Genomic DNA, 23,268 nt, shown 5'->3' with positions numbered 1-23,268 from the left:
TGACCGAGATTGTGTCGAGAAGCGACTCCGATACCCGCCTTCAGAATTGCCCAACCGCCTTTCGCGCTCACAATCGCCGTCAGCCTCGCGTTTTGCGTCGCCACGCCTCAGCTATGTAGCCGCGGTACGAGGAAGGTCTCCCAACCCTGTAGGGCAAACTAAAGACAACAGCCTCTGGAGGTGAGGTTGCTCCCAAGCGAAACACCGAAGATCCTCCAATGACCATGCCGCACGAAGACGCCGCCGCCGACACGCCGACGCCACGTACAATGACCACCACGATCACGACGCGAACCGCCTTCAAAACGACGCCACTACCGAGAAAAGCTTCGACGACACGTTTCACCCAGCATATCCACCAGATGCCACGAAGATGACTTCAGTTCACAGAGCAGAAAGGCTCTGAAAATGGTGTCTAAACAAAACTCTTTATTTGGGCTGACTTGCGCCCACAATGGACTACATCACTCGGCGGCGGCACAGCAACAAGCGTGCTCGGCGGTCGTCGAACAGAATGCCTGCCGCTGTCGGCCGTGCTCAATTTAAAACTGATAGCGAACTTTATAGATGAAGCGTGCAGAGTTACTAGAACACTCTGGAACAACGTAGATTAAGCTCTGCGTGGATGCAATCAATCGAGGTAAATCGGTTCGCGTCTTGTATCCCAAACAAAGCGATAAAGCGTCGTGGCGGCAGCTTTGAAGAATCAACAAACACTGCAACGATTCGCGGTAAAATAATGCGCATGTTTCTGTCACCTGACTGATAGTGTAATAATGGCCCATCGTCGAGTAGCCTTTACGAAATCTAGCCTGTTCACTTAGTTAACTTCAATTCTAAAGCTGCCCAGATTCTATTAGGGGTAGTTTAGTAAATTCGTTGCGGGAAACGAACAGATAAAAAGGTAGCGCAAGAAGGACGACTGCAGAAGAAAGGCAACGCAAATGTGCCACAGTACGCACAGTGCTGGGCTAGTGAGTGACACCACAGTATGTGTCACCAACTAGCCCAGCAACAAGTTTTATTGAACAGTAAGCTGATCGGACTGTAATTTTCAAGTCCTTGACGTCCCGTTTCTTATGCATTAAGATGCTGCTAGTGTTCTTCCAACAATCAGGCATGCTCGAGGTTATAGAACATCGAGTATTCAGGGTAGCCAGTTTTCCGAGCACAATAATTTCACTACCTTCCCCACATCTCCTATTACCTGATCTCCATCAGCTGCTTTACCCCATTCAATTGCTCCTAAGGCTTTCTTTACTTCCTCTTTCGCTGCTGGCTAGATGCCCAAATGCTGTGCGCTATGCCTCTCTCATTAACAAAAGGATTGCATTGGCAACGATATAGATTTGTAACGAATTTGTGGGCTGCACGAACTATGTTGCAGTTATTGCTAAGGAAATAACTCTCCTTGTATCTTAGCGCATATATCTGATTTTTGCCTATGCTTAGTTTCCTCTTGAACGCTGTCAGCTACCTCCAGTCCATAGAGCATGTTCGATTCTCTCCATAATAAAGTTCTTAATGTCCGTTACTGTGCTATATTGAGTAGCTTTGAAAGCGCAGTCAGTTGTGTTCTGTATGTGGGGTTAAAGGATTTCATGCTTCCGCGTTTTCTTATCTGACCTTTCGCCTTCTGAGAGAGCTTTCCGGTATCCTGTCGAACCATCCTACCGCCTGGTCGGTTAAAGCAGGATAAGTGTCTTCAGCGATATGCTGAAATTCTTTACTTTCCGTCTTGGAGCTCACGCGTTGATGCGCTTCTTCACTTAGTTTATTCTGTTCCCTCTCCAAATGTAGGCAAACACAGATGAATACTTACACCCTTCTCATAGCTTTCGGTTATGTATATGCCGAACCAAGCGAGGTATCGTTTCTGCTGTATTGTGCCGACTTGAATAATTTGAGGTCATTTCCAATTAAGGTCAATGCGTTTATAAGAAAATATGAGGCGGCAATATTAGAGTTACCTTGAAGGAATCATGCTAAGTATTTCTACTGATACGTCCGCTTGCTCGTCCAGTGCCCTGTGTTCCTTCTGGACGAAACTTTAAAGAACTGATCCTTTAAGCCCTTCTTTCATATCAGCGTTGTCCTTCCACCTTACATTTTCATTCACATTTACGGCAGGTAAAGTTTCATCCGTCAGCTCAAAGTTTAAAGCATCTGGTGCTTTTCCTTCTGGCTTGTACCCAGTTCAGTCAAGTTCATTGAGCGCTCCCTCTTTTTCATTCGCTGCGTGAACCGGGGTGCCACTGCCATGGCCCTACGTGGCCTGGGCACATGTGCGTAAGGGGCCTGTCCGGTGGCCTTGAGCCCTCGAAGGTTCCAAAGTAGCTTGCACAATGAAGTTCTCCATCCATCCATCGATTGCTTATTCCTTCTTTCTTGGCCATAAATAGCAGACTACGTTATTTTTCTGGTTTCCGAATTTCCACTTGAAATAAACGGCATAAATTTTTCTTTATGATCATTATTTAAAATTTTCTGTGGCGTTATAATTTCAGTTACTAGTGACGCTTATCCCTTTGATAGCATGTACGATTCCACGTGCCATTTCCAGCTACAAAGCTGAGGAGAAGAACGAATAAGAAGACAGAAATTTGGACTGGCGACACCATATTAAGAATAATGTTAAAGGGGAACGTGCACTGGGCCGTTTGATCCGAGTTGGCAATAAAAAGTTTGGCATGCGTCGTGACACGCTACTGTTGCTCTAGAATGCTTATATGAGACCGATTCTGGAATTTGGTTGCCCCTTGTTCTCTGGTAGCGCGAACTACAAGCTGCAGCCATTAGCCTTACTGGAAAGACGTGCCCTACGGCTATACCTCGGGCTCCCAAAATCAGCTTCCAACGCTGTCCTTTATCTGGAAGCCCGTATCCCCAACCTCTATTCCCGCTTCCAACTTCTAACAGTGCGTACTTTCCTCAAGTCTTTTGACCCGGCCCCAGGCGTTAGTATTCCAATTTTTGTATCCCAACCACACCTTTTTTTGACTAATCACTGGCCACGTTATCAGCTTCCGCAAGTTAGGTTCACGCAGAATCTGTTAGCTCCGCTTCAGGTTGATCTGATCTCCTTGCAACGAGTTGCTGACACGCAGGCTGATCCCGTCTTCTATTACGACTTTATTTTCCTGTCCCATGCGAAGCATATGCCCGCACATACCCTAAATAGTCTTCTTTCTGAACACCTACAGAATTTTCCACATCATACTGTTCTCTCCACTGATGCCTCCGGCAGCTGTGAGAAGGCGGCGATTGGCATATATTCGCAGGATCTAGCTTGGAGCTACTCCGTTCGTATCCCTGATTATACTCCTATATTCTTCGCAGAGTTTTTGGCCATTGGTTTGGCTCTTCTCAAAATTCCCAGACATGTCGCACGGGTTCTTATTCTTACAGACTGCCTTTCAGTTATTGTCTCTCTCCAAAATTCGGAAAAATCTTTCTTGACTCGTTCACTTAGGTTTTTTGTTCCAAGCACAGTGCGCGAGATCCGTTTGGTCTGGGTACCTGGGCATTCAGGCGTCTATTTTAACGAGGTGGCTGATTTATTGGCAAGGTCAGCTCTCAGCGCACCTGTAATATATCCCGTCCTTCACCTCATTCTGTTAGCAGCTTCACGTTTCCAGCGGTTCCAACATATTTCAGCCACTCTGAGTGATCCGTTGCTTAATACCGCGGACTTTCAACACCTAAAGTACCCATGGAATATCCGGTGGTGTAAGTCAAGGCTTTGTGAAGTGTCCATGACGCTCCTGCGATGTAGGATCCCTCACTTAAACTTGTACTTATGCAGGTGCGGGTTCGCTGCGACAAACCTTTGTGTATCATGTGGGCAAGTTGAATCAATCGATCATTTTTTCCTCTCTTGCCGGCGGTTCGCGGTTCAGAGAAAGCAATATCTGGAGGTTCTTCTTTCGAGACTAGGACTGCCTCTGTCTCTTACAGTTCTTCTATCGTTCGGTGCGAGTGCCAAGGGATTCCCGTTAAGCAGTGTATGCGGCTACCTTCACGATTACATAAGTGCAACTAATCGATTATCTTGTTAGCTATATACAAAATTCTTTCGCATGTCCAAAAAAGGCTAGATTGATTCTATTCCGGATGACTCATACCTCTTGAATTCATTTTATTTTTCCAATTTTTTTATCTTGATTCAGTCTTCTGACGTTTCCTTGCCCGCGCAAATGCTTCATTGGCATTCTACTCTATACCTTGGCCAATCCCCCCCACGTGGGTATGTGCCATATTACTTGAGGAGAAGAAGAAGAAGAAGAAGAAGAAGAGAGGTGAGACAGGTAGCCATGGCGTCGCCTTCTCTTCGTAAAGTTCAGATCGCGACACCCTCATCGAAGCGCTCCGCCGCCCAGTCGCCCTCGGACAGGCGCAGCATAAGCCGTCCCACGTCGCCCGCAAGTCCGGCCTCGCCTAGAGTGTCCGCGGCTTCGCCGTCGGCTGGATACATCGCCATCCCGTCCACAGATCGGCGCTCTCACGTAGAGACGAAGAGCAGGCTGTTGAGCTCGCTCGCAGCCGGGTGGGCAGGATCGCTGAGCATGGGCGTCGCCATCGGCTACTCGCTGCCCGCTAGTCGCAGCCTCGGTCGAGCTAGAGGCACTGCTTCCGTCGGAGAAGGCACTGGGCAGGCAGTGTTTTGGTACGAAACTTGAAGACGTACGGTTTTCTTTAAGTGATATAATGTTCGCGGCCCCCGTGAGCAGTGCCATAAATAGGCAGAGCTTTCTGACTCGTTCTTTCCTGTTTACCTAGGAACCACAGAAGCAAAAAAAAGAGAAAGAAAGCTGGTACTAACAGTGATAACATTTAACTAAATTGTAATCCGTTAAATACTCCTAACACAGGGGCATTACCGATGTCCTGAGCTACGCCTGAGAAAATATTACACCAGGCAGCATCCACCTATTGCGATCACATTACCATTCATGCATACAAAACCGCTGGTTGGCAGCTGAGGTCTGTAGCTTGAGGAAGCACATCCGCAACATGCTAAATGAAGTGGCTATTTTTCTGTACAAGAACCGGGAAATTAAAGCTAGATAAAATCTAGGGAGGGAAAGAGCACAAGGAAAGCAAAGAGGGCACGAATTGGTGGAAGGCGTTAAATGGCGAGATAGTAGCGGTGGTCGCCAATAAGAGTCGAGGAGAGCCTGTGTTTCCCGTATTGGATTGGCACAGTAGACAGGGTGCACTGCCTTTCACATGGTTAATGACGGACTGCATCACACTACCCGCCATCGTCAGAAGGAACCCTTATGCTAACGCATACTCTCCGGCATGAATCGAAATGACGCCAATTTTGTTCCTATTAAGTGAAAAAGCGTTTTTATTGGAGCGTCATTGAACTGCACTCTACAATGTTCAAAACCCTGTGACTCTGCTTGAACGGGCGAAACCATTTTATGCAACAAAATGCGCCCACAAATTTTTAGGTTTTACCCTGATACCTGACATGGCAAAACAACATATATGCATCTTATTTTCCAACTTAAATGTACGCGCAACACGGCGCACTATGGCTGAAACAGGAAGGGAAGAGGACGTGTTAGAAGCTGCGTATTTTTTTTCTGGAGGCGTTACTGCAGTAGGACTAAAAAAGGCGCACTATGGCTGAAACAGGAAGGGAAGAGGACGTGTTAGAAGCTGCGTTTTTTTTTCTGGAGGCGTTACTGCAGTAGGACTAAAAAAGGCTGCTCTGGACTTTGTCCCTCTGGGGCTTCGGCACCTCAATGAAGGCGAAATGTAGTAAACCCCATCAGTTGTCCACTGTCCGTACACTTTACAGAACACAACGACAAAAGAAGAAAATCTCACACCCTACACAGCCGCCTCCATTCGCGTTCCTCCGTTCACTTCTTCATCTTCGATCTCACGGCGTGGTTCCGTTATCCACCCCAGTTAAGAGAGTTCATCTGCCGTTATTTCCCCAAACGTCATGCCCAAACACTCCGCCGAGAAATCGAACAAAGGGGTGCTTCCGCAGGTTCGACTCTGTGCTTCCATTCGGGGCTCTCATTGGGGCACTCTGCAGTTCCCTTGTGGCGTTCATACTGGGTCGCCGTTGTACGCTTGCTCTGGGATCTGCGGGCTCGCTTGCTTCGTGGCTAGCCATCTCCTGGGCCTCCGCCGATTCCTGGCACCTTCTCACGGCAAGAGGTGCACTAGGGCTCTGCGCAGGCGTCGTTTCACTGGCCGCTCCTGCGTACGTCGGCGAAATCGCCATGGCCAAGGACAGGGGCAAGCTGGTGAGCTGGGGTGATCGTCTCTCTCTCTGTATCAGTGTGTTTTGCATGCATTGCGGTTAATAATTGCAGTACACAAGTGACGATATCTCTCGGGAAAAGCGTTGACAGTTAAACTTGGGTACCCTTAGTGGGACGGCTGTGTGCAGAAGTTGCAAATCATCGCCCATGTGACCCAGAGGCACTGACCAAACCCTGATGAAGCCGCCGCGGTGGCTGAGTGGTTACGGCGCTCGGCTGTCGGCCTGAAAGATGCGGGTTCGATCCCGGCCGCGGCGGTCGAATTTCGATGGAGGCGAAATTCTAGAGGCCCGTGTACTGTGCGATGTCAGTGCACGTTAAAGAACCACAGGTGGTCGAAATTTCCGGAGCCCTTCACTATGGCGTCTCTCATAGCCTGAGTCGCTTTGGCACGTTAAATCCCCATATACCATAAACCAAACCAAACCCTGATGGAATTGGAGCCTTCACATTTTAGAGCACAGATGACAATGGCGCATTCGTGGGCGGAGTGGCGAGTGATGGCGGCGTTGTAAACGTAAGACTGAGTTAAAAACGTGAGGAGGAGGGTTATGAAACAGTGGAACAATACACAGCGCGTGGAGGGTATGGGAAGCAAGTACACTGCTCGAAATTGTTTTAACATTCTTACTGGCTAAATGACTTTGTGAGAAAGTTTTTTGTCGCCACTGTTTTACAGCATCCGCTATGAGTCTTTGTTCTGGAGAAACGTGTCTCCGCAACATAGATAAGACAGAGTTTGTCATTATTGCCGGATGAAGCCGCAAGCGCTCACCTCTTTACCCTTGGCGCAGTGTGGCGCTCATCAGACGGGCATCGCGGCAGGCATAATGTACACGTACGCTCTGGGCCAGTTCATCGACTGGTCGCAGCTGGCCCTGTGCTGCGCGGTGCCGTCCATCCTCACGGCGGTCCTGCTGGTGCGCGCCGTCGAGTCTCCGCGCTGGCTAATGGAGCAGGGTAGGCGTGGCGACGCCCAGGAGGCGCTGAGGAGGCTGCGCAGATATGCCTCTTTGGCGGACAGCGAGTTCGAGGTAAGCCGCTGCGCAAGTCGCGCTACTGCGATGATGCTGATTAGCATGCGTGTAAGAATCAACAGCTGGTTTTTGCACTTTGAAACGGGAGCTCGAGAGAAGGGACGGTGAACATGATGTGTGCACGGGTCCCCTATATCACGCAAAAAAGACGGACGAAAAAATACGCACGCATTGCTCGTCCGCATTTGCATCAGGCCTTACTGACGTTGCACCCTCATTATGAAAAATCAGGGACCAGCCCAACAGCAATTACATTAACGCGATGACAGGAGTACAGGAGGCAAGTCAGTCTAGCGCGGGGAACTTGCGACGAGAGACATCAGTGTTTGCCACTGACGTCGAAGGCGCCGTGCTGCTGCAAAACACCTTCAAAAGTGTGGCCCCATTACACATCAAGGATTGAGGAGTCGGGATTGCATATTGGATGCAGACCTGACATATTTATTCGGAAAGGTGTTAGGGTAAAGTCGTCGCTTTTACAGGGGCGGTGCAAATATATGCGAACAGCGCGGCACCTACGCTCCAGCTTTCGCTTTTGTTTTCATCGCGCTTGTACCTTGGTGGTAACGAAAAGAGGCTAGAGTCGCCCATGACAAAATGAGTGCCTTTTTTTTACTGTTGAGGTGCAAGAGCGGTGAACAACAGTGGTGGGCGTATCCGCCGTGGTGTCTGTGTACAGCGGCATTAACTGCTGTCCTCCTTGTTTGGAGAATCTTTAATCCAGCATCACACGCCTTACAACTAATTGCTTTCAATGCTTTCGAGTTCTCGTGGTGCTGGCCGAGGCACTCAAAAAACATGGCTGGGCTTTCATTTCGTTTCACTTTTTTGCCCGTGCATCGCAGAAAGTACCCAGTTTCTTAGTAAATCTGCTGTCCTCGTGGGTATCGCAGCATTTTGACCTCATGATATTGTCACGTAGTGGTGACGGCAGTCGAAGCAGCGATGAAGACGGACGAAAGGGTCTTGTAAAAGAACTGTTTATTGGGCTGACTTGCACCCAAAATGGACTGAATCACTCGGCGGCGGCGAAGCGACAAGCGTGCTCGGCGGTCGTCGAACAGAATGCCCGCCGCTGTCGGCCGTGCTCAATTTAAAGCTGATAGCGAACATTCGAGATAAAGGGCGCAAAGTTACTAGAACATTCCGGAACAACGTAGAATCAGCTTTGCCTGGCTGCGATCAATCGAGATAAATCTAGTCGCGTCTTGCGTCGCAAACAAAGCGATAAAGTGGTGTCGCGGCAGATTTGAAAAACGAACAAACACTGCAAATATTCGCGGCATTACTCCCCTCTCAAAGAAGCATCGACCCGATGCATTAAAACAAATAATGCGACTAGTAAGGGAAAAAACGGATCTTGCGAAAATAGAGCATGGAAACGCAGCGGCCTTTAGCGCGCATAATACGGCTTCAGACGGACTACATGGACAACTTCTGGTCGTACGCGGCGTCGCTGGGATGCAGTCATTGCGTCAGGGATGACTTCATAATCCAGGTCACCCAGCCGACGAAGAACCTTGTACGGGCCGAAATAGCGGCGCAAAAGCTTTTCACTCAATCCACGGCGGCGAATGGGCGTCCACACCCAGACTTGGTCTCCTGGCTTGTATTCCGCGTTGCGTCTTCGTAGGTTGTAGCGTCTGGCGTCGGACCGCTGCTGATCTTTGATCCGTAATCGGGCAAGCCTTCAAGCTTCTTCTGCGCGTTGAAGGTAGGCGGCAACGTCGACGTTCTCTTCTTCTGTAACGTTGGCAAGCATGGCGTCTAGCGTGGTCGTGGCATCCCTGCCATGGATGAGCCTAAAAGGCGTCATCTGGGTGGTCTCCTGCACTGCGGTGTTGTAGGCGAAGACGACGTAAGGCAGGATGACATCCCAGGTTTTGTGTTCGGCATCGACATACAAAGCGAGCATATCGGCGATGGTTTTGTTCAGGCGCTCGGTCAGTCCGTTGGTCTGCGGATGGTATGCAGTTGTCCTCCGGTGGCTGGTTTGGCTGTAGCGCAGGATGGCTTGCGTGAGTTCCGCCGTAAATGCTGTTCCTCCGTCCGTGATGAGCACATCGGGGGCACCGTGTCGAAGAAGAATGCACTCCACGAAAAATTTGGCCACTTCTACTGCTGTTCCGTTCGGTAGGGCTTTCGCCTCGGCGTAGCGGGTCAGGTAGTCGGTCGCTATGATGATCCACTTATTTCCAGATGTTGACGTTGGAAAAGGGCCAAGCAAGTCCATGCCAATCTGCTGAAAGGGCCTTGAGGGAGGTTCAATGGGGTTCAGAAATCCTGCTGGTCGTGTGGGAGGAGTCTTTCGTCGCTGACAATCTCGGCATGTTTTCACATAGGGTGCGACATCGGCAGACAGTCGGGGCCAGTAATACTTGTCTTGAATGCGGCGGAGGGTGCGAGTAAACCCGAGATGTCCAGCTGTCGGCTCGTCGTGTGAAGCCTGTAGAACTTCTTCGCGGAGACAAGTAGGTACAACAAGGAGGTAGGCTGTTTTGTTTGCTGTAAAGTTCTTCTTCACAAGGACCTCATTCTGCAAACAGAAGGAAGACAGTCCTCGCTTGAATGAAGCAGGGGGTGAAGAAACGTTGCCTTCCAGGTACTCGATGAGGCCTTTTAGTTTGGGGTCCGAGCGTTGCTGCTGAGCAAAAGAGCTTACGCTGATGGGTCCCAGGAAGGCGTCCTCATCGTCGTCCAGCGGCGGTGCATCTACAGGGGCTCGTGAGAGGCAATCGGCGTCAGTGTGCTTGCGTCCGGACTTGTAAACGACGGTGACGTCAAACTCCTGGAGGCGCAGACTCCATCGAGCGAGTCGGCCAGAGGGATCCTTCAAATTGGCAAGCCAGCAGAGCGCGTGGTGGTCGCTGACCACCTTGAACGGCCGTCCGTAGAGGTAGGGGCGGAATTTCGACGTTGCCCAGATGATGGCAAGGCACTCCTTCTCAGTGGTCGAATAGTTAGCCTCGGCCTTGAAAGGGAACGGCTAGCGTATGCGATGACCTTCTCCAGCCCGTCACTTTTTTGAACGAGAACGGCGCCTAGTCCCACGCTGCTTGCGTCGGTATGAACTTCAGTATCGGCGTTTTCATCAAAATGCGCAAGGATCGGTGGGGACTGTAAACGACGCTGAAGTTCCTTGAAGACTTCTGCTTGCGGCGCTTCCCATTTAAACGGCACGTCTGCCTTCGTCAGTTGGGTCAGGGGCTCGGCGATGCGCGAAAAGTTTTTCACAAATCGTCGGTAATATGCGCATAGTCCGAGAAATCTGCGCACTGCTTTCTTATCGGCCGGCGGTTGAAACTGTTCAATAGCAGCTGTTTTCTGCGGGTCTGGACGTACTCCTTCCTTGCTAACGATGTGGCCTAGAAACAGCAGCTCTTCGTAGGCAAAGTGGCATTTCTCTGCTTTCAAGGTTAGGCCAGACGACTTGATTGCGTCTAGTACTGTTCGAAGTCTTTTGAGGTGCTCTTCAAAGTTCGAGGCGAAGACAACGACGTCATCTAAATATACCAGACAAATTTGCCACTTCAGGCCTGCCAGCACTGTATCCATTACTCGCTGAAACGTCGCTGGTGCGGAACAGAGACCAAATGGCATCACCTTGAACTCAAACAGCCCATCCGGAGTTATGAATGCTGTCTTTTCGCGATCTCTTTCGTCGACCTCAATTTGCCAGTAGCCGCTCTTGAGGTCCATCGATGAGAAATATTTGGCGTTGCAGAGGCGGTCCAGTGTGTCGTCGATGCGGGGGAGGGGGTAGACGTCCTTCTTTGTTATGTTGTTCAAGCGGCGGTGATCCACGCAGAATCGAAGTGCGCCGTCTTTCTTTCTCACTAGAACAACCGGTGCCGCCCATGGGCTGTTTGAAGGCTGGATGACGTCGTCGCGAAGCATTTCTTCGACTTGGTCCCGGATGGCTTGTCGTTCTCGCGGAGACACACGATAGGGGCTTTGACGGAGAGGTCGGACGTGTTGATCCGTTATAATGCGATGCTTGGCAATTGGCGTCTGTCGCTCCTTCGGCGATGTCGAAAAGCACTCATTGTAGTTTTGAAGCAGATTGCGGATCTGGTCTTGTCTGCTCTGGTGCAGGGCTGGGTTGATGTCGAAAGTGGGCGAGTTCTCTCGGTAAGGCGGATCTTCTGCGGAGGGGTCGGAGAGGGCGAAGGAGTCTCGTACGTCAGATATTTCGTCGTAGAAAGCAATCGTCGTTCCTCTGTTAATATGCCGGTATTCTTCGCTGAAGTTAGTCAGCAGTACTTCGGCCTGGCCATTGCGGAAATGTGCGATGCCTCTTGCGATGCTGATTCCTCGGTCTAGTAGCAACTGCATGTTCCCCTCGATGATGGCTTCAGTGTTTATGGCTTTCGTGGCGCCTACGGTCACGATAATGCTTGAACGGGGTGGGACGCTCACTTCTTCCTTCAGGACACTTAGGGCAACGTGATTTTCCCGAGTTTTCATCGAAGCGACGGCTTCGTCCGTCGAAAGCGTGATCAGCTTGGATCGCAGGTCGATGATCGCCTGATGCTCATTAAGGAAATCCATACCCAAGATCACTTCGCGGGAGCATTGCGGTAGCACAGCAAAGGTCGCAGGATAGGTATGTCCTTTGACAGTCACTCGCGCTGTGCATCGTCCTGATGGCGTAATGAGGTGGCCCCCAGCGGTGCGAATTTGTGGGCCGTCCCAAGCCGTTGCGACTTTTCTGAGCTGCGCAGCGAATGTTCCATTCATCACCGAGTAATCGGCTCCTGTGTCGACTAGAGCGGTGACTTTCCGGCCGTCGATAGTCACTTCTAGGTCGGAGGTCCTGGCTCTTGCATTGCATGTCGCTCTCGGCGTCGGGTCACGGCTTCGTCGCGTATGCGAGTCACGGGTTGGGCGTGTGGTCGAAGCTCCTCTGGGTGGCGTCGTCGATTTCAAGGTAGCTTGCGTCGTGGTCGAGGTTCTCATTGTGTGCGGCGTCGGTGCAGCGAGTGTCGGTTCTTCATGCGGCGTCGCGGGTGCATCGTCTTCATGGGACGTGGTGGGTGGAGGATCTTCGGCGTTTAGCTCGTGAGCAACCTCACCTCCAGAGGTTGCTGCCTTTAGTTTCCCCTACGGGGGCTGGGAGACCTTCATCGTACCGCGGCTGCGTAGCTGCGGCGTGGCGACGCAAAGCGCGAGGTTGACGGCGATGGTGAGCGCGAAAAGCGGTTCGGCGTGTACTCTTCTCGACGCAGGTACTCGTCGATTTCGTGCGGACGTTGTCCGAAGCGTGGTCGTGGGGCGTTAACGGCAAATCCTCGAAGACCGATACATCGGTACGGGCAGTGACGAAGAATATGGCCGGCCTCACCGCAATGGAAGCACAACGGCCGGTTGTCGGAAGTCCTCCAGGCGTCGCATTTCCTGGGGCTTGAGCGTCGGTCATAGGCTGGGCGGGCGGGGGCTGAGAGGCGGCGTTGTGGAACGATTGGCTCATCTCGGGGAGGACGTGGGGGTTGTCGCTGGGGCTGAGCAGTACTTACTGCAGCGGCGTAGGTCATGGCCTGGGGTTCTGTGGCCGTCGGGGTGCCAAGTGCCTGTTGCACTTCTTCCCGTACCACATCCATCAGAGTCGATTCTTGTGGCTGTGGGGAAGATGGCAGTAATCGGCGTAGCTCCTCTCGGACGATATCGCGGATAAGTTCCCGCAAGCTGTCGCTGGTGGTGGCCGGCGTGTCCGAACGGATTGCACAGGCAGAGGAAGGGCGATTGTACTGCCGAGCTCGAACGTCGAGGGTCTTCTCAATCGTGCAGGCTTCTTGCATAAACTCCTCGACTGTTTTTGGCGGCTGGCGGACGAGGCTTGCAAAGAGTTGTTCTTTTACGCCGCGCATTAAAAACTGAACTTTCTTTTCCTCGGTCATCCCGGGATCGGCGCGGCGAAATAGGCGCTTCATCTCCTCGACGTAACTGCGGACGGGCTCATTCGGAAGCTGGATCCTGGACTCGAGGAGTCGTTCGGCTCTTTCTTTCCTCACGACACTGGTGAATACCTTCAATAGTTCTCTCTTGAATAGCTCCCATGTCGTAAGGGACGACTCGTAGTTTTCGTACCACTTGCGTGCGGAGCCATCCAATGAGAAAAAAACGTGTCCAATCTTAGCCGCATCATCCCACTTGTTGAATGACGCCACGCGCTCAAATTGGTCCAACCATTCTTCAGGGTCTTCGACTAGGGATCCACTGAAAGTTGGCGGCACCCGCGGCTGCTGCAGTATGATCGGTGTCGACATCTTCGGCGAGGTTGCGGTGCTTGTAGCAGCGTCTTTTCGCTGTCTGGTGCGGTCCGGCAGTTTCCCAAACTCAGGCTCCTCTCCCTGGAGACGTCGGCTGGCTCGCTGAGCTGCTGGTTCGTCCTCGGGTGTGAAGCGCTTAGGGCTGGGTTCACGACTTGAAGGAGGCGTCCGGAACATGGAAGGCTACCCCGCACCTCCACCAGATGTCACGTAGTGGTGACGGCAGTCGAAGCAGCGATGAAGACGGACGAAAGGGTCTTGTAAAAGAACTGTTTATTGGGCTGACTTGCACCCAAAATGGACTGAATCACTCGGCGGCGGCGAAGCGACAAGCGTGCTCGGCGGTCGTCGAACAGAATGCCCGCCGCTGTCGGCCGTGCTCAATTTAAAGCTGATAGCGAACATTCGAGATAAAGGGCGCAAAGTTACTAGAACATTCCGGAACAACGTAGAATCAGCTTTGCCTGGCTGCGATCAATCGAGATAAATCTAGTCCCGTCTTGCGTCGCAAACAAAGCGATAAAGTGGTGTCGCGGCAGATTTGAAAAACGAACAAACACTGCAAATATTCGTGGCATTTTCGCGGCAATATTTACATATCATTTCGTTCATGAGCTAAGTTTCGTGGATTGCACTATGTTTATAAATAATAAATTAGGCGCACTGCCTCCAATAGAAAGCGTTTCGGCAAAATTTAAATTTTCGAAATTCTTTGCGGTATCTCCAGCGACGTGGCTAAGGTAGAAAAATGCTTCGGGCTTTGGTGAAATAGCAACCAGATCATGCTGGTGAAAAGTGCGCCAGCTTACTTTGTGCCAAGGGAAAAGAACCTAATTTGTCTTTGGAACGGTTTGGTTTATAAGGCTTTAAGTCCCAAGGTGATTCAGGCTATGAGGGACACCGTAGTGGATGTCTGCGGTAATTTAAACCATATGGTGTTTTTTACCGTTCATTGGCATCGCACAGTACGCAGACCTGTAGCATTTTGCCTTCATCAAAATGGGTCCGTCGCAACCTGCATCGAACTCGCGTCTCTCGGGCCTGCAGCCGAATACCATAACCACTGAGTCACCGCAGCAGCGACATCGGAAAGGACCTGGAAAAGTATTTTTGGCGATCAAGTATAGAAATTTAAAAAGGCCACCCATTTTATAATTCCCACGCGTGGCACATAACTCTATCCAGTGGCGTAGAAATATTTTCTTTATTCCCCATATTACTGATTATCCTGCGTTTCCAAAGCAAACTAGTCACCTAATGTCACATCATCATGATCAGCCTACCTACTCCCACTGTATAGCTAAAATCTCTTCCATATGCCTTTAATTAATCCTGTCGTGCACTAGTTGGGACTAACTTTATACCCGCAGACTTCCTCATCTCATCCGCCTCCTGGTACGCTATCCTTCACTTCGAATTTACACCTTCGCTTAACTGAGGCTCTTCATGCATATTTCTTACCACTTGTTTCTTACCACCAGAGTTTCTTAGATTTCCGAAAAAGTTGCCGGAACTTCACCTTCAGAGCGGAATGTTAACTCATTAAGCGGGTAGGCTAAGTCACAGGGAGGGTCCAAGAAAATACTTGGGCAGCTCAAACTATATTGCGCAGCTTTTCAGTGGTGACAAAGTTGGATGCCATTTATTTATACCTTTTGCAATCGCTGGACATCCAGCAATCATAAAAAGCGAGTAGATGAAGGCGACAACTGCGACGCCCGTTGTGAATGAATTCTCTAATCGCGACATAGAAACTCTCATCCACAGCATATCCTCCTGCTCACTTTTGTTTTCGCTTTAAGGCAAGCATTCTTCGCTTGATCGGAGGTTTTGAACACGTCATCGCAGGTGATTGAGGTGATATACCCGAAAACACCGTTGCCCATCATGCATTACATGCTCGCCGTGATTGTAATCGTGTCCCAACAATTCTCCGGCGTCAACGTCATCATGCAGTACGCCACGGGGCCCCTGCAGGTCAAGTTCGGGGCGACTCCGCACGAGGATTTCATCTTCATTGCCGTCATACAGGTACAGACCCACTCTCAGTCACGCACAGCACGAAAATGCGGCTGCCTTATCGCACATAAGGAGGTTGCACAGAACAAACTATGTAGATATGTGCCATGCCGTACCTTGCACTCAAATTAGTACTATTATTTTGGCTGCAAAATGAAGCAAAAACACATCACCTGCAGCTAAAGCTAAAAGCGTTCTCTCCAAATTTGGTCATCGTTCTCTCTACTAGTCTTTGCGCAGTTGAAATTACTGGCAACCTTAACCTCAACCTCTTGTTTGCGCAAGCCTTCATTGTTGCAGTCCTGAACACTTGTTCAGTTTTTTTTTTTAGCGAGGTTTGTTCCTGTCCATCACATCATAGCAGCTGGGCAAAGAAGCAAAGATGCGAAGATTTTTGAACTATAATTTCAACAATGCCCACATACGCTTTATATTAAGTTGCGTTTCGGTCATGTAGAAATAAATGACAGTAAGTAACCAGGTAATCTGTAAGGCTGCACCTATTGAAATCGCTAATCCGAAGAAGGTCTGCTCCCAATTTGCTTCTTCCGGCGAGACGCGAAAGAACAGCGGCTCGCGTCCCGCACAAAGCGAACATCCGCGAAGCAGTAGCCACAGAGTCCGATCCCGTCACTGTCTTGTGGCACTCGGTTGTCACGTTGAAGCTGGTGCCATTTACTATACTTGACCATCTGCCATCAGCGAAACCAGCTTCTCGTCATGTATGCCCCTCTGTAGCATGCCAAGTTGTAGCAGCGCCATCGCCGGCGGCAACGCAATGGAAGACGAGACAGAGTCACTGCCCGGCGCTGTCCGCGTTTCGGTCTTATTGCGCGCAGTGACCTTGACTGAACGAATTTGTTTCCTCTCCAGGCAGCATCGAAATCAGCCGCGGCCTGTGTTTACCGCGCAGTGTTTGTGTTCTGCTCGCACTCTTATCAGCAGTATACATCATGTTGTAGGCCTGCGTTTTACTCGTGGTCGCAATTATATCACTTATTCGTGATGTCAGCTACATCTACAAAGCTATCGCGGAATATCCTTTAGGCGGAGCTAAGTAATGTGAAGCTTTGGGCAAGTTGGTGCGACATGCTCTGGGAGGAATGGCGCAGCAGGGCAACAGGTGTTGTGCTTCTGTTTTCTTCCGTCCAGGCATTTCCATGGCGCGTCAGGAAAAGACGTGTTTTTTTCTTTCGCCCAGGCCGTTCCCTGGAGGGAATGGCGCGGCCGGGAAACACGTGTTTTTTTTTTTTTTTGATTCGTCCAGTATCTTCCTTGTAGGGAATGGCGCGGCAGGGAAAGACGTGTTGTACTTTTGTTTTCTTTCGTCAAGGCCTTTCCAAGAAGGGAATGGCAGGGAAGTGAAAGACCTGTTGTGCTTTTGTTTTCTTTCGTCCAGGCCTTTCCAAGGAGGGAATGGCAGGGCAGTGAGAGACGTGTTGTGCTTTGTTTTCTTCCGTCCAAGCCTTTCCATGGCTGGAATGGCGCCGCTGGGAAACACGTGTGGTTTTTTTCTTTTCATTCGTCCAGTACCTCCCCTGGAGGGAATGGCGCGGCAGGGAAAGACGCGTGTATTTTTGTTTTTATTCGTCCAGTATCTTCCCTATAGGGAATGGCGCGGCAGGGAAAGACGTGTTGTACTTTTGTTGTCTTTCGTCAAGGCCTTTCAAAGGAGGGAATGGCACGGAAGTGAAAGATCTTTTGTGCTTTGTTTTCTTCCGTCCAAGCCTTTCCAAGGCTGGAATGGCGCTGCAGGGAAAAACGTGTGGTGTTTTTGTTTTCATTCGTCCAGTTCCTTCCCTGGAGGGAATAGCGCGCCAGGGAAAGACGTGTTGTGCTTTTGTTTTATTTCGTCCAGGCCTTTCCCTGGTGGAATGGCACAAAGGAGAAAAACGTGTTGGTCTTCTGTTTTCCTTTCGTCCAGGCCTTTCCCTGGAGGGGAATAGCGCGGCAGGGAAACACCTATTGTGTTTTTCTTTTCTTTTGTCCAGGCCTTTCCCAGGCGGGATTCGCGCGGCAAGGAAAGACGTGCTGTTTTATGTTTTCTTTCGTCCACTTCGTTCCAAGGCGCGTATTACGCGGCAGAGAAGCACGAGTTCTTTTTGTGTTTTCTTTTGCCCAGGCCTTTCTCTGGAGGGAATGGCACAACAAAGAAGAACGTTTTGTGCTTTTGTTTTTGTTCGTCCAGGCCTTTCCCTGGAGGGAATGGCACAACAGAGAGGAACGTGTTGTGCTTCTGTTTTCTTTCGCCCAGGCCTTTCCCTGGCGGGAATGGCGCGGCAGGGAAAGATGTGTTCTTTTTTGTTTTCTTTTGTCCACTTCTTTACAAACGGGAATGGTGCGGCAGGGATAGACGTATTCTGTTTTTTTTCGTTTTCTTTGCTTCACATCATTTTCTCGGGGCAGCAGGGAATGTCGTGCTGTTTTTGTTTTATTTCGTCGACATCTTTCCCTGGTAGGAATGACGAGGCATGGAAAGAGTTGCGTTTTTGTTTTCTTTTTCTCTTGTGCGTTTCGGTTTCAAGTGACGCAGCTCACGGATTTTGGTTAAATAGGCGAATTCGAGAGATCATCAAAGGTATATATTGGAGCCCTATGACGCCGCTCAGATGCATGTTATATAATATGATTGTAAAAATTAGTGCAACAAATGTTTAATGAAAGGAACGATCGTGTGTCCAATGCCCCAAAGAATTCTTATTGCTCTTTATTTGCCTTCGGCGCCGGATCGTAGCTTTCCCAACGCTATTTGCTCCGCAGCTGGTGACGACAGCGATGTGTGCTCAGCTGCTGGACCTGGCGGGGCGCGTGTGGCCGCTGGCGGTGTCGATGACTTTGTGCACGGGCAGCATGATGGTTCTGGGTAGTGCCTACTTTGCGGCAGCCAACCCCGCCTATGCAATGGACAGCACACTGGCCTCTAACCTGATCTTCGGATCCAAGGTACCAAATAGAAATGTGGTTTTTTCTTCTACTTTCAAAACTTGATTACAAATATAAATTGTAGTTCCAAATATAGAAACTCGCTTCCGTTACTAATGAGCAAAGTTGGATCACAACGCCATGTCTTAGATATCAGTCGCACTGACCCAACATGAGAAAATGAAACAGGAAAACTTTTATTAATATATACCTTGATTTTTTTTCGGTTGTTATTGTCCATGCGGCAGGCGTATATCTCCTTCACTTCAACAAAGCTGTTTCCTGGGTTAATTAGTTTGTAATAATGGAAAATATCGCAAAGAAGAAAGCGAGAAAGACGTGCCGTAGTGGAGGACTCCGGCATAATTTGATCTTTAACTTGCAGTAAAATCGCACAGCACACGGGCGCCTTTTTGCGTTTCACCTCCATCGATACACGAAAAAAAAGGGAGGGGGAGGAGGCTTGAAAAGCCGCATACATATGCTTCATCCAGCAAAAAGAAACACGAATACAGCAAGGATTCAACGCATGTGTGAGCCATTTTCTCTTTTACTTCTTTCATTACTGAGAGGTCCAGCAGTGCTGGCGTGTCGACCATTCTTCAACCAAAAAGATCCCAGTTAAAATAACCAAAATTTCTTTTTCCAAGTGGTTTAATTGTAATAGCGGGCCCGTCATTTCAGGGCCCTCAGTCAGAGAAGGAAGGAAGCTGAAAGGGGCGCTGGTGTAGCTGGATAATTTGGGACGGGAGACTACATAGTGATAGTAGTTGTTTCTCTTCCGGCCCCCTTGCCCTCAACCCTACAATAGTTCCAGCTAGGGCTCTTATTTCCTGATCTCAAGTATTCCTTTTTCTCGCAATGGCTAATGGGTCCTACTGAAAGCGCGGGTGGTCTGTTTTGTCAGCAAAAGAAACCGAGACGCGTTAACTAGTTCGTGCTGCTCAAGAACGAGGCTGGAAAACACTTCCAGTGCGAATCGATGTGGTCTGTATACGGGTGCATGTAGGCTGGAGCGTCAAGCGTCGAAAACGTTCGTTTCGGCCAGCACGAACTGTAAGTCCTGCACAATGAGGGTGGGTATGAACACAAAAGTTCTTGGGGTTTCGCCTCATTCCTGGAAAGGGCGAGGGAGCTCCTGTCTCCTGAAGGAATACGACGGCAAGATAGAGGAGCTCTAAAAGACATGCAAGCATTGCACTAAATTTGGTCATTAACGCTGAATTATCTGTGGCTTCAGGCAGGCATTGCTTCCATTGTTGTTTTACTTCAAAACAAAAGCAAAAACAAATACTTTGTTTTGATGTGTCATAATGTATAGATTCTTTTCGCTTTAACTGCGCCTCTTTGGCACCATTGGCGCCGCCAAATAAACAAAATGCTCCAGACAACGCTTTTTAGGCTGGCATTAGACCGTCATCAGTACTTCCGCTAATCGCACACCCTATTTTATGAAGTTGGCAAAGAGCACTTAGTTTTCTTTTTTTATTTGCGATATTCTGGTATGTTGAGAATACAAGAATGCTGCGTTTCTTTGCTCAAGCGGCCGTAACTGGAACGAAATCTTCCGGATCCGAGTCTTTGACACAGAATTATGCACAGCGCCAAAATTACAAAGAGTAATGGTTTACTAGGTTTGTGCAGGTTTAACGTCCCAAAGCGACTCGGGCACTGAGGGACGCCGCAGTGGAGGGCTCCAGAAATTTAAAATACCTGAGTTCTTTTATGTGCACTGTAGTCGCAGAGTAAACGGGCCTCTAGAAATTCGCCTCCATCAAAATCAGACCGCCGCGGCAGGGTTCGAACGAGCGTCCTTCGGGCCAGCAGCCGAGCGCCGTAACCACTGAGCCATCGCGGTGGCTGATTACAAAGAGGAATTTCCCGGAATTGTTTAAAGCAAAACTGCAGGGAAGACGACGCCAGACATCAAGACGCACCTCACGCATTTTAAGATTCGGAGCTTGCATCAAAAATCCCATTTGCCGAAAATATTTGAGGGAATGAAATGCATGTTTTAACACGATACTGTTAACGGTTTTGTTCAGCGGAGAAGCCACCTTTATTGTTTTTGTGCGCGTGTCGAGAAAATCGGGATTGATCGAAAGGGTCTTGACGTCAAAACGACGACAACTATAGCGGTTAATTCAAACACCCTACAAAGATCCCACAGCACAATAGTGATAACGTTAGTACGCAATTTCTCATCGATCTATGGCACGTGGCGTCATTTCACCGTCATTATGTAGTGCATGTGAAGAATGAAAATCAATTGCGCTGAACGAAGAGTGTTCGAGCCGGGACTCACACCGTTGCACATTTGGTGGTGAACCGGACGCGCTGCCCTTCGACCACTAAGGAACGTTGGTTCGACTTGGTAAATTGAGGCATTGCGTCTCTTATAGTAAATAAAAAATAAAGGACAGTGTCCATAACTGACAAATAATGTGAAAACAAGACCCCAGGCCGCTGAAGAGAGACGTTAACGCTATCGCACCGTATCCTTAGGCGGAGCTTTTCTTTATAACAAATAGAGCAGAAAAGCTCTATTTGCCAAATTAGAACTGCACCTTAATTTTTTCTAACGATTACTTGATTGCGTCACATGCCGAACCATATCATTTCAATTTGCTTCCAAAATTTTGTTGACAAAAACTAAATGCTCCTCAGGAACTACAGAACTAACAAACATATCGTGATATTTGTGCGTGAAATAACGATGGGAGAACTCATTAGTCTTTTGAATCAGAAGATAGACATCGTTATTGGGAAGTAGTTAAAAATTACGGTTGCTTTAACCATAATAAGCATTTCATAAATGTCTCTTACTTTGACAGAAATACTGAAAATCCTTTTTTCGTAATATCTGAACAGTATGCTTCAGTCTTTGTTTTTACGAACTTTGTTACGCAAGCTGTAAAACGCATTAGAGACGACCTGAGAATTGGTTGTTTGATTTCTAAACGAAAGCCGAAATAATGACGGTACAATGTGAGCCCTAAGTCAGCTCACCATTCACCGTTAAGCATACGAATATTAGCGCTCCAGTTTGCCCCTGCTGTCTCAAACCGTCGCTTTTCCCTCCGCTTCGCCACATTGGTTTACTGCTCACCCTCCTTAAAATCTCTTCACCAGCCGCCTCGCCCTCTTCCCTACTCTATTCTGCGGCGCCGTGCGGGCACATACCCAACAATTCTGGACGCATGCATTTTCGAGCTTGAAACTATTTATGAATGCATTTTTTTCATATAATGTAAGATTTCACTACAATAATCAATACATCTGCAGATTACCCGACGGCAGTCTCAAAAGTATGGACCATTACTTTCAACATTTCAGTTAGAGTGTCTTATACTTTTCCGATTTTCAAAATGTTTGCTCGATAATGTCGGACGTGTTTATCGCGCACGGATGTCCGCAGGTCGTCTTCAGCGCCGCCTTTTCCGCTGGCCTGGGTCCCGCGTCCTGGGTGCTGGCCGTCGAACTGGCGCCGCTGCGCGCAAGCGGCTTCGACTTCGGCAGCGTGTGCGCCTTCTACTTGGGCCTCAGCGCTGGCCGTCGTAAGCCTCTTCGCCACGCTGGGCACTGACCCACACTCACTGGCGGGGCTCAGCTGGGTCTGCGGCGCCGTCACCTTCGCGGGTGGCGTCACCACCTTCGCCTTTGCTCCGGAAACCGTCGGCATCAGCGTCTAAAGCATCCTGATGGAGGGCCAGGACTACAAGCCGAAAAAGAAGAAATCGGACGCGGTTGAAGCTGCCACCTCTTCCATCACGCCGCGTCCTGGCGAAGCAAAGGCTCTCAGCCAACACAAAGAGAACAGCTCGAAGGCGCGGCTTGGTGTTCCAGCAGCTGAAAGAGGTCACACGGCTGGGGTCGAGTCCGCGGCTGAAGCTTTGGCCGAGGATGACGATAGGCATCAGGAACGGGCTCGGGCACTCCCTGATGAGGTGTTGCGTAGTGGAGCCATCTCGTCGTCCCATAGTGCTCTGGCCTCGACGCCTTCTATCCACATGTCTGGTAGTGGCCACCAAAAGTAGGCGGAACAGTGATAGGAAAGCGCAAGTGTTCATTTTGTAGGACTTTTGCTACATAAGATATACACATGCGCTTCTCCGACATGCAAGCAGTTAATACCACTCAGTGTGTCTTCTCTATTGTCACCCTGCCATTTCATTTTATATATTCTGCGCTGCGAAATTTCAATATAACTTTCACACCTGGTTTCGCCGGTAATTTGACCGGTAGCGCCACGTTTGCTCGCGTATGTTCCTCATTATTCGACTGCACACCCTTATAGCTCTCCTCGACATGAATGTGCAAATTGTTAACTTCAATCTAACGATGTTCGTAGCCGAGTTAATCCTTCTTAGTTAAGATATACCTGTTATTTATGCAATAAGCGCCGCAACATGACTTGCGACTACGGGCTCCGTCATCATAGTGCCCTTCCACTACCGGCCGAAATCGCCCAGCTTGATCCACGGTGGGTGTACACTCAGAATGCATAATTACAGCCATACTTGCAACGTGCTATAATTCGTGCCTTGACATTCCTAATAAAGTTTCGCTAGCGTAGTTTTTATGACCGTGTTCAAGCACCGCCGTTGATGGCCACGGTCGGTAGCGATGGTGTTGCACATCCACGTAACTCTCCAACTCCCTCCCGCACGCGCATGGCGCTACCTTTACCGTCGTCGGCTAGCGTGCGCCCTCACTCCTCATCTCTGACCA

At 49.5% G+C, this 23,268-nt stretch overlaps 1 pseudogene; it reads left to right on the top strand.

The window, feature by feature from the left end:
• Nucleotides 1-7,112: 7,112 nt before the first annotated feature.
• LOC144134176 (facilitated trehalose transporter Tret1-like) lies at nt 7,113-22,229 on the top strand (annotated as a pseudogene).
• The last annotated feature ends 1,039 nt before the right edge of the window (nt 22,230-23,268 follow it).

The sequence above is a fragment of the Amblyomma americanum genome, chromosome 5 (assembly GCF_052857255.1).
Source record: "Amblyomma americanum isolate KBUSLIRL-KWMA chromosome 5, ASM5285725v1, whole genome shotgun sequence".
NCBI classification, from domain to species: Eukaryota; Metazoa; Arthropoda; class Arachnida; order Ixodida; family Ixodidae; genus Amblyomma; species Amblyomma americanum.
Note: the sequence above shows the minus strand (reverse complement) of the source record. Positions and strands in the feature narration are given on the sequence as shown.